The sequence below is a fragment of the Canis lupus genome, chromosome 36, assembly GCF_048164855.1.
Source record: "Canis lupus baileyi chromosome 36, mCanLup2.hap1, whole genome shotgun sequence".
Taxonomy (NCBI): Eukaryota; Metazoa; Chordata; class Mammalia; order Carnivora; family Canidae; genus Canis; species Canis lupus.
Genome location: NC_132873.1, coordinates 25,761,097 through 25,773,487, shown reverse-complemented (window position 1 = coordinate 25,773,487; position 12,391 = coordinate 25,761,097).

Sequence of the window (12,391 nt, the reverse complement as noted above, 5' to 3'; positions counted from 1 at the left end):
CCAAAAATAAAGTGTGGTGTGTTTGTAGGACATTGTGGTAAACTTGCTCTTAGCTGAAGAAGAAATTAAATGATAATATTGAGGGCTGTTTTTAGGGCCATCGTGAGATTCAGGTGGCAGTAACTCAAGTGACAGAAAACTGGTAGAAATTATTAACTATAAATATAAGAAATGTCATAAAGGAAGATGCGACAGATCTTAGTGATAAGTTGGGCAGTTTGCTAGAAAAATGAAAACTTCTGCTCCAGAGAAGATACAAATGAAGATTTATAACACTGTGCTTTATCACTTTCTTGGTGCACAAACTATGTGAGCACACGCCTGTAATATCTAGTGAGGCCTGTGTAACCCATGTATTTGTATTATACTATTTTACCTAAAAGACTAAATTTATGAGTGATTAAAGTAGTTAGACGAAGCAGACGTAAAGTAACTGAGCTAAAGCAGCCACCGAATTCTTGCCTCCAGATTGTGTGAAGAGCTGAAGGTCTCCAGGGCACCCAGGTGGCTCAGCAGTTAAGTGTCTGCCTTTGGCTCAGGTTGTGATCCCAGAGTCCCAGGATCGGGTCCCGGAATCGAGTCCACATCAGATCTCCCTTGGGGAGCCTGCCTCTCCCTCTGTCTGTGTCTCTGCTTCTCTCTGTATGTCTCTCATGAACAAATAAAGTCTCCAGAAAAAAAAAAAAGAGCTGAAGGTCCCCATTAAAGACCAAGAAACAATTGTAGGCTATGCAGATTATATTCCTGAATATCACCAATGCATGATGGTTGTAAACAAGAATGATTTATCCTTCCCAAGTCTGTGATATTTAATCAGTTATGAAAATGAGCAAATTTCTTCCAATTATTATTAGGTTTTTACTGAAGCGTAGTTTCTCATAAAATATTAGTTTCAGGTATGCAGCACAGCGATTCAACATTTATATACATTATAAAGTGATCACCATGATAAGTCTAGCTACCATCTGTCACCAATTATCTTTGATGAGTTATAATTAATCATAACACAATATAAAATATTGATCCACAAACTATGAGGGCAAATACTTTCATCTACCTATTGCTTACCATTGGATGTCTAAGGAGATCTATTTCTTCACATTTACTTTGAGGCATGTGTAATACACATTGATCCAAGGCAATAAAAATCCAAATATTTCCATAAATGCAATACATAGAGTTAAGAAACATTCTCTATCTTAAAAACAAGTCTTTTTCTCTAGTCAAGAGTACTGCCTTTACTTTTTCCAATTATTATTTAATCCATAATCTTAAGATATTTATTATCTAATGTTGTAATAGCATAAGTATATTATAAGTATATGAATAACAGAGTGTGTTCTGGAATCAGGCTGCCTGGGTTTAAAACCTGGCTCCTACAATGACCTGTTTCTGTGTCTTTGAGCAAACTATTCAGTTTCCTGAAAATCAGTTTTCTCTTCTGCAAAATGTAAATAATATCGCCTATCTCATGGGGTTGTCATGATTATTAAATGAGTTTAAAACATGAAAGCTCTTCCAATGTTGCCTGCATCTACAGGATTAGCAAGCATCGATAGATATTAGCTATTATTACTACTCACTATTCTCAGTAAAATGTATAGTAAAGCTTAAGAAGGAAATCCACATGCAAATAGATTAATCTAGGTACAGACTTTATGCCTATCATAAAAAGTAACACAAAGCAGGTCACAGACCTAAATATAAAATGCAAAACTATAAAGCTCCTAGAAGTAGCAAAAAAAAAAAAAAAAAAAGGAAAAAATAGGATAGGAAAAATATCTAGCTAACCTTGGGCTTGACAAAGACTTTTCTTTTTTTTTTTTTTAAGATTATATTTATTTACCCATGAGAGACCAGAGAGAGGCAGAGACACAGGCAGAGGGAGAAGCAGGCTTCATGTAGGGAGCCTGATGTGGGACTCATTCCTGGGACTCCAGGATCACACCCTGGGCCGACAGCAGGTTCCAAAACACTGAGCCACCCAGGGATCCCCGGCAAAGACTCTTTTTATGTTGAATGCCAAAGGTATGATTCAAGAAAGAAAGAATTGATAAAATGCACTTTTAAATTTTAAAAAATCAAAATTTTTTTGAAAGATCTGCTGTGAAAGACAGTCAAGTGACTGAGAAGATAAGCCACATATGGGGAGAACAAATTTACAAAAGATGTATCTGGAAAAAAAAAAAAAACTGTTAGCTAAAATATACAAAGAATTTGTAAACCTTAATAGAGCCTGTTTTAAAAATAAGCCAAAAAAAAAAAAAAAAAAGCCAAAGCCTTAACAGATATCCCACCAAAGAATATAGAGAGAGGGCAAAACAATCCTATGAAAAGATGCTCTGCAGCTTATATCATCATGGAAATGCAAATTAAAACCAGAATGAGATATCACTACATACCTATTAGAATGGCCAAAATCTAGAATACTGACAACACCAAATGATGGTTAGGATGTGAAGCAACAGGAACTCTCATCTGTTGAGGTTGGGAATGCGAAAGTACAACCATTTTGGAAGACAATTTGGTGATTTCTTACAAAACCAACCATGCTCTTGCCATATCAGTTGAGCTCCTTGGTATTTAAGCAAAGTTGTTGAAAACCTACGTCCACACAAGACCCAGTACGTGGGTGTTTATAGCAGCTTTATTCACCACTGCCAACGCTTAAGAACAACCAAGATGTCCTTCAGCAGGTGAATAGATCCACTGTGGTACCTGCCGGCAATGGAATAGTATTCAGTAGTAGAAAGAATGAGCTATTGAGCCAGAAGAGCCGGGAGGAACATTAAACACACATCACTAAGTGAAAGAAGCCAATCTGAAGGGGCTACAAGCTATATGACATTCTGGAAAGAAACAGAACTAGGGAAACAGTAAAAAAGATCAGTGGTTGACAGGGGCCACCTGGCACTTATTGTGGCTGGGAGGGGGAAAGGGTGGGCAGCCGAAGAGCAGAGGACTTCTGGGGCAGTGACACTGCTCTACGTGCTACGGTTATAATGGATGCAGGCTCTTGTGCATTTGTCCAAACCCACAGAATGTACAAGCCCAAGAGTAAACCCTAATATAAACCATGGACATGGGTGTTGAGGATGTGCCAGCGAAGGTTGATCAATTGTCAGAAGTATCCCATTCTGGTGGGAGCTGTGGATAACGGGAGAGGCTGTGACTATTAGGGCACAGGGGATATCTGTGTACGTGCCACTCAATTTTGCTGTGAATATAAAATTTATCTATAAATGACATAGCTCTTTGCCCTTGTGAAGTGCACGGTGAGAAGGCAGTAAGCCAGGAAGAGAACCCTTCCCAGGAACCTAACTGGCTGGCATCTTGACCTGGGACTTCCCAGTCTCCAGACCGGTAAGAAGTAAATGTCTGTGGTTTAAGTCCTCCAGTCTGTGGGACTTAGTCATACCCACTAACACAGAGGACATCTAGGACATTGGCATATGGGCTTAACCTTTTAAGTGCTCTCCCTGGTTGCAGAGATATTTCTACAATATAATTTGTAAACTGTACCTCAATAAAGGGACTTTTATCTTGTAAATCCTGTCATTGTAAGATAATACCTTGAATTTAGCAATACATTTACAATTTAAAGAGTGTGAAACCATCTAAGTAGGCGCTAACAGGGACTGTGGGAAGTGGGGGAACTGGGAGGAGGTTTGTTCATACTCTTTTGGGTATGAACTTTCAGTTACAAGATGAGTAAGTGGTGAGAATCTAATGTATGACATGGTGACTGGAGTTGATAACACTATATTGTATAATTGAAATTTGCTGATAAAACATCTTAAGAGGTCTCATCAAAAAAAAAAAAAAAAGGTAAAGATGTGAAGTGATGGGGATGCCTGGGTGGGTCACTGCCTTTGGCTCAGGTAGTGACCCTGGGGTCCTGGGATCCAGTCCCGCATCGGGCTCCCTGCATGGAGCCTGCTTCTCCCTCTGCCTGGGTCTCTGCCTCTCTCGGAGTATCTCATGAATAAATAAATAAAATCTTAAAAAAAAAAAAAAAAAAAGAATGAGCAACACTTAAAAAAAAAAAAAGATGTGAGGTGATGGATGTGTTAATTAACTCGATTGTGGGAATCCTTTCACAATATATACATATATCAAATCATTACATTGTACATTTTCTTTCTTCTTTTTGGCATGGCAAAAAAGGATTTTTTTTTTATTTAAATAAGAAAAATGTCTCTGCTTATAACAAAATCATTTTGTGGACCCTTCCCTATATGTTGGCAGGACAAAAAGTCATCAACCAGTGTTTTTTGAGAGGTGTTCATTGTACACCTTAAATATATTATAATTTATCAACTATATATCAATAAAAATTTTTCATAAAGGCACTTTTTATTATATTATTATTATTATTATTATTATTATTATTTTATTTATGATAGTCACAGAGAGAGAGAGGCAGAGACATAGGCAGAGGGAGAAGCAGGCTCCATGCACCGGGAGCCCAATGTGGGATTCGATCCCGGGTCTCCAGGATCGTGCCCTGGGCCAAAGGCAGGCTCCAAACCGCTGCACCACCCAGGGATCCCCAAGGCACTTTTTTTTAAAGGCACTAAATGCCAGTTGTTTCCACACACTGATATTCCACTGTAGTTTCTCTAGAAGCTTTTCCTTTAGAAAAGAGACAGGAAAAATTGACTGCATTTCCAGTTAGGTCATGGAATCAGCTCTACCCATGAAACAGAAATACTACATTTTCTTTATCATCTACAAAATTATTGACATTTTTATAAATGCTGAGATTCCAGAGAAAAACCCACCCACCAAGAAAATGTAATTAAGTTTAACCCACTAGGTAGGATTTGGAATTCAAAATCTTTCTTGTGGATTCTTTAATTTTGAAAAGGAAAAAAAAAAATCTACCATTTGCCTATCTTCCTCTTTGTATCCTGCGCTGTTGCTACACTGGGTTCCTTGATATTTCCTTGAACATGCTAGTCATGTTCACACTGAGGCCCTCCAAGCTGCCTGTCCCTTTTGCCTGGAATATTCTTATCCCAGATGTCTGTTAACTTCTCCAACTAAAATGTCAACTTCTCAGGAAAGCCTTGCCTGGCCACGTTAATTAAACTAGCAACTAGTCTCTCTCAACTTTATCTACTCTCCCTAGCATGTATCATTATCTAATATTGTGAGCTGATAATCACCAACATACACTGAAAGAAATGCATCAACACACTATTTCTTAAGAGTCATAAATTTTATATTAATTCCTTTGCCCCTTGATTTTTTGTATTTCCATTTCACTTCTCCAGCAGAATTTTAATTTAATGTAATTTATTTTATGCCCTAAAGCTTTTTTATTATTAACTCTAAAATATTTTTTTGCAACAAAACAGAAATTTAAACCCATCATTTCTAAGTACTGTAACATGCCAAGTGTTAAAAATTGTCTTAAAAAATTGTTTTCAAGATTGAATTATTATTATAATGTTAATAGTGAATGTCTAATTAAAAAGACACACATATTATGTTTTAAATTATTATTATAACAAAAAAGTAAATTTTAAAAAAATATATCTCTTAATTAGATGGATGAGGCTATTTTTTCATGTATATATTCATAGATTAATGTTACTTATTACTAAAATAACAGGGTTTATATTCTTAGTTATAAACTTTGAGAAATCTTATGTACATAAATACATAGATGGGAATGAAAGTAGTTGCTGTTGCAGCAAAGCACTCAGAACATTGGATTAGTGATGTATCATCAAATTTTAATTTTAATACTCTACTAACTAGCAGCTCAACTAGGCCATCCTAAAATTTTATTGAAAGCAAAGAATTAGAAATTACCTGGATTACAAAGTGATATTTTACCTGGTCATTAGTACGTTACATTTTTTCATATTTGGAGACTATAATCAAAGGTTTTGCAAGATGAATCAAGTGACTTCCAAGTATACTTGTCACATTTCCACTTACAGACACCTTTATGTTTATGGAGCTAAAATTAGGCACAACCAGGGTAAAAATAACCCCATAAAGTTAGGATTTCTCCACTGGCTTTGAACAGAGATTTACATATTCATGCCAAACTTTAATTTCTAGATGTGTCAAAGTGCCTTAAAAATGTGACAGATGGACCGGAAGATAGAAACTTGAGAATATATATAACTACTTATATATAGTTAGATTGGTAATTTCCTTTTTGGTTTGAAAATAATTACAGTTCCACTTAAACATTTGACATATTAGAACAGATTGTCAAGAGGCAATGGGGCCAGGATGGGACAGGACGGGGGTACCTGGTGCTTCCATCCAGCCCTGAGCCCCCCTAGAACCCCCCAATTCTCTCACTTCTCTCTTCACTTCTCCATTGGCACGCCGAACAGCCAAATCAAGGAGCTCCTAAGAGTGCTAGAGAATCTGGTTAAAGCACCATCGTGAAGCGATGAAGATCTTGCATGTCAATAGTTTTAACAGAAAGGCTTGGAAAGAGGACGTTGGGCTGCAAGGAGCTCAGTGGTAGACTATTAGAACCTTAGATGCCAGCTACAATTTCTCATCCTCCTGGCTATGTCCTACCATGCTTTGCAGGCTGGAATTGCCCAGTCTTAGGAATTTCTAATAAGAATACTATGCTGTTATCAGGGAGGAGGGGATGGTGCCCTACCACCTAAGCTCTAAAATAACTAAGAACACAACAACACAACAAATGCAATTAAATCCTTAATTGGCAAAAAATGTAGCTTAGCAAATTTTTTTAAAAGGCATCTATGTTTTAAAAAGTGACGACTGACAGTTTATTGTACCAAGAGTTGGCATTTGAGTAGAAGTCCCTGTTGAAAAACCTTCTGGGTACTAGATACTGTGCTAAACCCTTAAGACCTGCAAATAGCTTCCCCACACTTCTCTCTGTGACTCTGCAGTAGAAGTAAATATAAGAATCAACATCCGTGATAATTAAAATTCTCTGCATTTTTCAGCAAAAAACAAAACCAAAATAAAAACATAATCAGCACCCAAAAGAGAGCAATTAGTCTCAATTAAATGACTATGATTCACTATAGTATAAGGCATTGCCGCCTTGATAACATTTTTTCCCCAACATTTTATTGAGAAACAGACAAAAATGTTTAAAGAATTTTAAAATTCTTAGTGACTCTGCAATATTCAACTCTGGGAAGACTTAGAATCAAGAATAGAAAGGTTTAGAATCAAAGCCATAGTATTTATATTTTTTATTTTAAAAAGGAATCTGATAGATTTAGCATTTTTTTGTAATTATAATATTTAAGAAAAATTAGAGAAGAAGCCTTAAAATTCAATTTAAATTTTTGAAACTGAGCAACTAATTTAGATTTGCAAACCTAGAATTAAAAACCTATCAATGTTGGGGCACCTAGGTGGCTCAGTAGGTTAAGCATCCAGCTCTTGATTTTGGCTCAGGTCTTGATCACAGGGTCATGTGATCCTGTGATCAAGGATCAAGGATCCACAAAAAAGCGAGGAGCCTGCTTAGAATTCTCTCTCTCTTTCCCTCTCCCCCTATTTCTCCATCCACCCCCTCATTTTCTACCCCCACCCCCCTCAAATAAATAAATAAAATATTTTTAAAAATACCAAAGTTGCATACAATATTAGAACCTTTTTGAAAACTCAAGTTTCACCATGTTTATAAATTTAATCTATTTGATTTACAGGAGATATTTAAAGCCTCTTGGAAAGTTTTATTGCAAAGAATCAAGAAAATCAAATATATTAAAATTATAAAATTTGCTTGAAGAAATTTAGCTTATGAACAAAAACAGACTTTTTCAATTACCTTAAACATGCTTAGTTACATTTCATAGATTTACAAATATAATAAGATTTATGAAATGCATAAAAATATAACATTTTTAATTTTAATTTCAGTATTTGAACATTGATTTTAAAAATCAAAGCAAACACTTTCAGCATACCAATGCCCCCTTTGAAGATGCATGCATGCATGCAAGGGCACCCACACACATACCAAGACTCATGTGAACATTTTAGAATACAAGAGGCATGGGCTTGAATGTTATTTATTAGTTTTGAGTTCTTGGGCAAGTTAATATTTAAACTCCTATAAAATCTATTTTCATCACTTATAAAATAGAGATAATAATATCTACTTGTTACAATTGTTCAGAACTAATACAATATGCATGTAAAACAGCACTATACTCTGCCCATAGTAGGTATGAAATTACATTTATTATACATAAAACGGTATAGCTCAATGAGATTTTATCATTGCCATGTTCTTTTTTAAAGCTTTTATTCATTCATTTGAGACAGATTGAGAGAGACAGCACGAGGGAGGGCGGAGCAGAGGGAGAGGGAGAAGCAGATTTCCCATTGAGCTGGAGCCTCATGTGGGGCTCAATCCCAGGACCCGGAGATCAACTGAGCCACCTAAGCACCTCAACATGTGCTTATTATAATTCTCTTATATTTTCCATTTTTAGTGTTACTAATTTTTCTTTTTTTCTATTTCATTTCATTATGTTAATTAAAAGTATTTGGTGTTCATGGATCTGTGTTTGACATAATATTTTGGAGTTAATAGATGAATTTTTCCCTTAGGAAATTATAATTGAACTACTTCTTACTTGTAATACTTTTCAACAACTCTCTTACTAACTGGACATATCAGATATGGGAATGTATACAATTATCCAAAAGAGAGCCAAGTAACAACTAGCTACTCAGTTATAGTTCTTCAAAGGTGGCTTACTAAAAATGATTTTTTAAATGAATTGTGCAAGATTTTTTTAAAAAGTTTAAAAAGTAAGTAACTCATTAGAAACATAGCTAGTCTAAATATAGATAAAATCTTGGAAAATATTTGCTGCCAGTGGTAGTTGTGGAGAGTGGGAATGTTAGCTTTCAATTAAAGAGTGAGGTGAAGTAGAAGATTGTAAAAGAAATATAGTAAATATGAAGAAGAAAAAGTGGGAAGTGAAAATTTATACTAGTTTAAGAGAGTGCGCTATTAGGAATGAGGAAGAGCTACAAAAATAATAGTATCATATTGACTAGGGGAACAGAAGAGCAGTATGTGATTAAAGGGATGAGGATTTTTTTTTTAAGTTTTACTGAGGGATAATTTACGTACAATTAAATGTACTGACTTTATGTCATTCGATGAGTTTCTAAAAATAGCTTTGAGGTATAATTAACATATAATAAGCTGCTCATATTTAAAATGTACACGTTTATATTGTTTCGACATGTACACACCTGTGAACTATCACAATTGAGATCATGAACCTATCAATCACCCAAAAGTTTCCTCATGCCTGTTGTCTTCCCTCCTTCCCAACCCCCTCCAGTTCTTGTTACCAAACCCAAGTCTGACCTACTTGCCACTCCACTCACTGTTGACTAAATTGAATAACAAGTGGTTGAAGCAAAGAATTTGACTTTATTCAAGAAACCCAGCTCACCAAGAAGACAGCGGGGTAATGTCCCAAATCACCATCTTACCACGTTGGTGCAGGCAGGGGACTTTAAAGGGGAAGGGAAGGGGAAATAAGTCTCAAAGGTTAAGCAGATAAAATCAAATTTAATTATAACTTTTCAGAGAACTTGTAGTAGAGGTTATCTGCCTGTCTTAAAAGTTGCCCAGTTGCAGCCACTTGACTGTCATGTGCTTTTTGGTTGGCATTCTTTTAAGTTCCCTGGAGAGCTTTAAATGATATTGATTATTATCTTGGTTGAGTTTAAACTTTAGATTGTGTTTGAGACTTACGTGCAGGAATATTAGCATAGTTTCCCTTGTGTTCTAGGTCAGGATTTATTTTTTTTTTATTTTTATTTTTTTTAGGTCAGGATTTCTTAGGTACAGATAGCTTACCTTATTTTTAAACAATTCAAGGCAAAAGAGAAGGGGGGGAGGCTCTTTAGAATGGCCTTAGTTGTGCGATATTCTCTCTCCCGTACTCGGGCGACCACTGATTTATTTTCTGTCAGCATAGACTATTTTGTGCTTTTCTAGAGTGTTACATAAATGGAATCATACAGTTGAGGGGGGAGCAAAATATCTGCTACTTTGGCATGTGGGTTGTTTTGAGCTCAAGGCAATTAAGACCCAGCAGACTCAGGAAAAGCTATTTACTTCTTCCTTAACTGCCTAGAAGAATTTAGTTAGGGGGCCTATACCAGGAAGAGAGCTATTACCAGAGATAACTTTTTATATCAGAAAGACTTATCTGTATGGCAGGGCCAACAGCTGTTTACCAAACATTTGCTTTTCTCATCTTCCTGTGAACCGTCTTCTTTCCCTTGGAAGCCTCAGACCCCTCCCGACTTCTCCTTAGCTCAGAATGGTATATAAGTTTCAACTGAGTGTCTTAGAGTCTCATATTTTTTTTTTTTTTGGTGTCTGATCTTATTTATTTAAGAGTCTCATATTTTAATGGGGTTTCTTTATGTATGAAATTCTTTTTTTTTGTCTTGTTAATCTGTCATATGTCAATTAAATTATTACCCAAACCAAAGAACCTAGAATAGATGAATGGAAAAGTTTTCCTTCCCTCCAAGTATGTGTATACTTTTGTCTCTGTCTTCTTTTACTCAGAATAACTATCATGAAACGTGGGATGAAGATATATCGGATGGAGTACTATCTGGCTTACTTAATAAAACTTTTCTTGTACCTTGATTGATCAAATGTCATAATGAAAATGTAAACGTTTATAAAAACTAGACAAATTGTAAAGCATTTGTTACATTAGTTATGAATAGCATGAATCAATGATTCTTAAAGGCATAATGCTTCTAAACATTCATGAAAACGAATCAGTGCTTAGACATGGAATTATAGAATCGCTGAGTTAGAAGACTATTGAAGTAAAATTTTCTTTCCAGTTTACATTGATGCACAAGCGGATAACATTTTTCTGATCTCAGATATGAAATTTCATCTCATGTTGAGAGAACTGAACCTCCCTCTGTAACCTGTCTGCATATTTAGCAATGTGTCTCTTCTCAAGAATGTCTTGTTTATATCCCAGCTAAATCTCTCTTACAGCAACTTAGGCACATAGCTTCTTATTTTGCCCTCAGCGGAGACAAAGAACACTGATGAAAATTCATACTATATCCTGGTATATATCCTTCTTTTACCCCTTTCCAAGCCCAAGATGGTGTGATGATTTTTTTTTTTTTTTTTTTGGTCGCATAGGTAATGTTTTCTCTACTTAAAAAAAAACAAAATTATTTTTTTAAAAAAAGCCAGAGATACTGTGCCCATTCATTTTCATATCATTTAAGTTCCTTAGCTTTCATTCTCCAGACTGCATACATAATACCTTTTGAGTATCAGGTATATCTAGGTAAGGTTCGAGTCATTCAAGGGCTTTTATGAGAACTTTATATTGTGTAGATCTAAACTACATGACCAACCTAATCTGGAGTAACAGGGAAAATATTTTTCTTTTTATTTTTAAAGATTTTATTTATTTATTCATGAGAAACAGAGCGGGGGAGGGCAGAGACATAGGCAGAGGGAGAAGCAGGCTCCCTTTGGGAAGCCCGATGAGGGACTCGATTCTGGCACCCCAGGATCATATCCTGAGCCAAAGGCAGATGCTCAACCACTGAGCCACCCAGGCATCCCGGGAAAATATTTTTCTAAACACAGATTGAGAAAAGTTGAAAATAGAGCTATCCTATGACCCATTAATTGTACTAGTAGGTATTTACCTCAAAGATACAAATGTAGCGACCCAAAAGGGGACCTGCACCCCAATGTTTACAACAGCAATGTCCACAACAGCCAAAGTAGCCAAACTATGGGAAGAGCCCAGATACCTATTGACAGATGAGCGGACAAAGAGATGGTAGATATATACATTGGACTACTACTCAGCCATCAAAAAAATAAAATAAATCTTGCATTTGCAACAAGGTGGATGGAACTAGAGGGTATTATACTAAATGAAGTAAGTCAGTCGGAAAAAGACAATTCTCATATGATCTCACTTATATGTGGAATCTAGGAAACAAAACAGAGAATCAGAAGGGAAGGCAGGGAAAAATAAAATAAGACAAAGTTAGAGAGGAAGACAAACCATAAGAGACTCTAAGTCATAGGAAACAAATGGAGGGTTGCTGGAGGGGGTTTGGGGTAACTTGGTGATGGGCCTTAAGGTGGACACTTGATATAAGGAGCATTGGGTGTTATAAGACTGATGAATTACTGAACTCTACCTCTGAAGCTAATAATACATTACATGTTGTTGCTTGGATTTAAATTTTAAAAACTAGTAAGTAAATAATAAATGCAGATTGAGAAATTCTTATCTCAAACCAATACACATCCTTTTTTCTGACAGCAGTATTATCATCATCTTGTCTTTTTTTTTTTTTTTTTCATGACGCTTTGTGT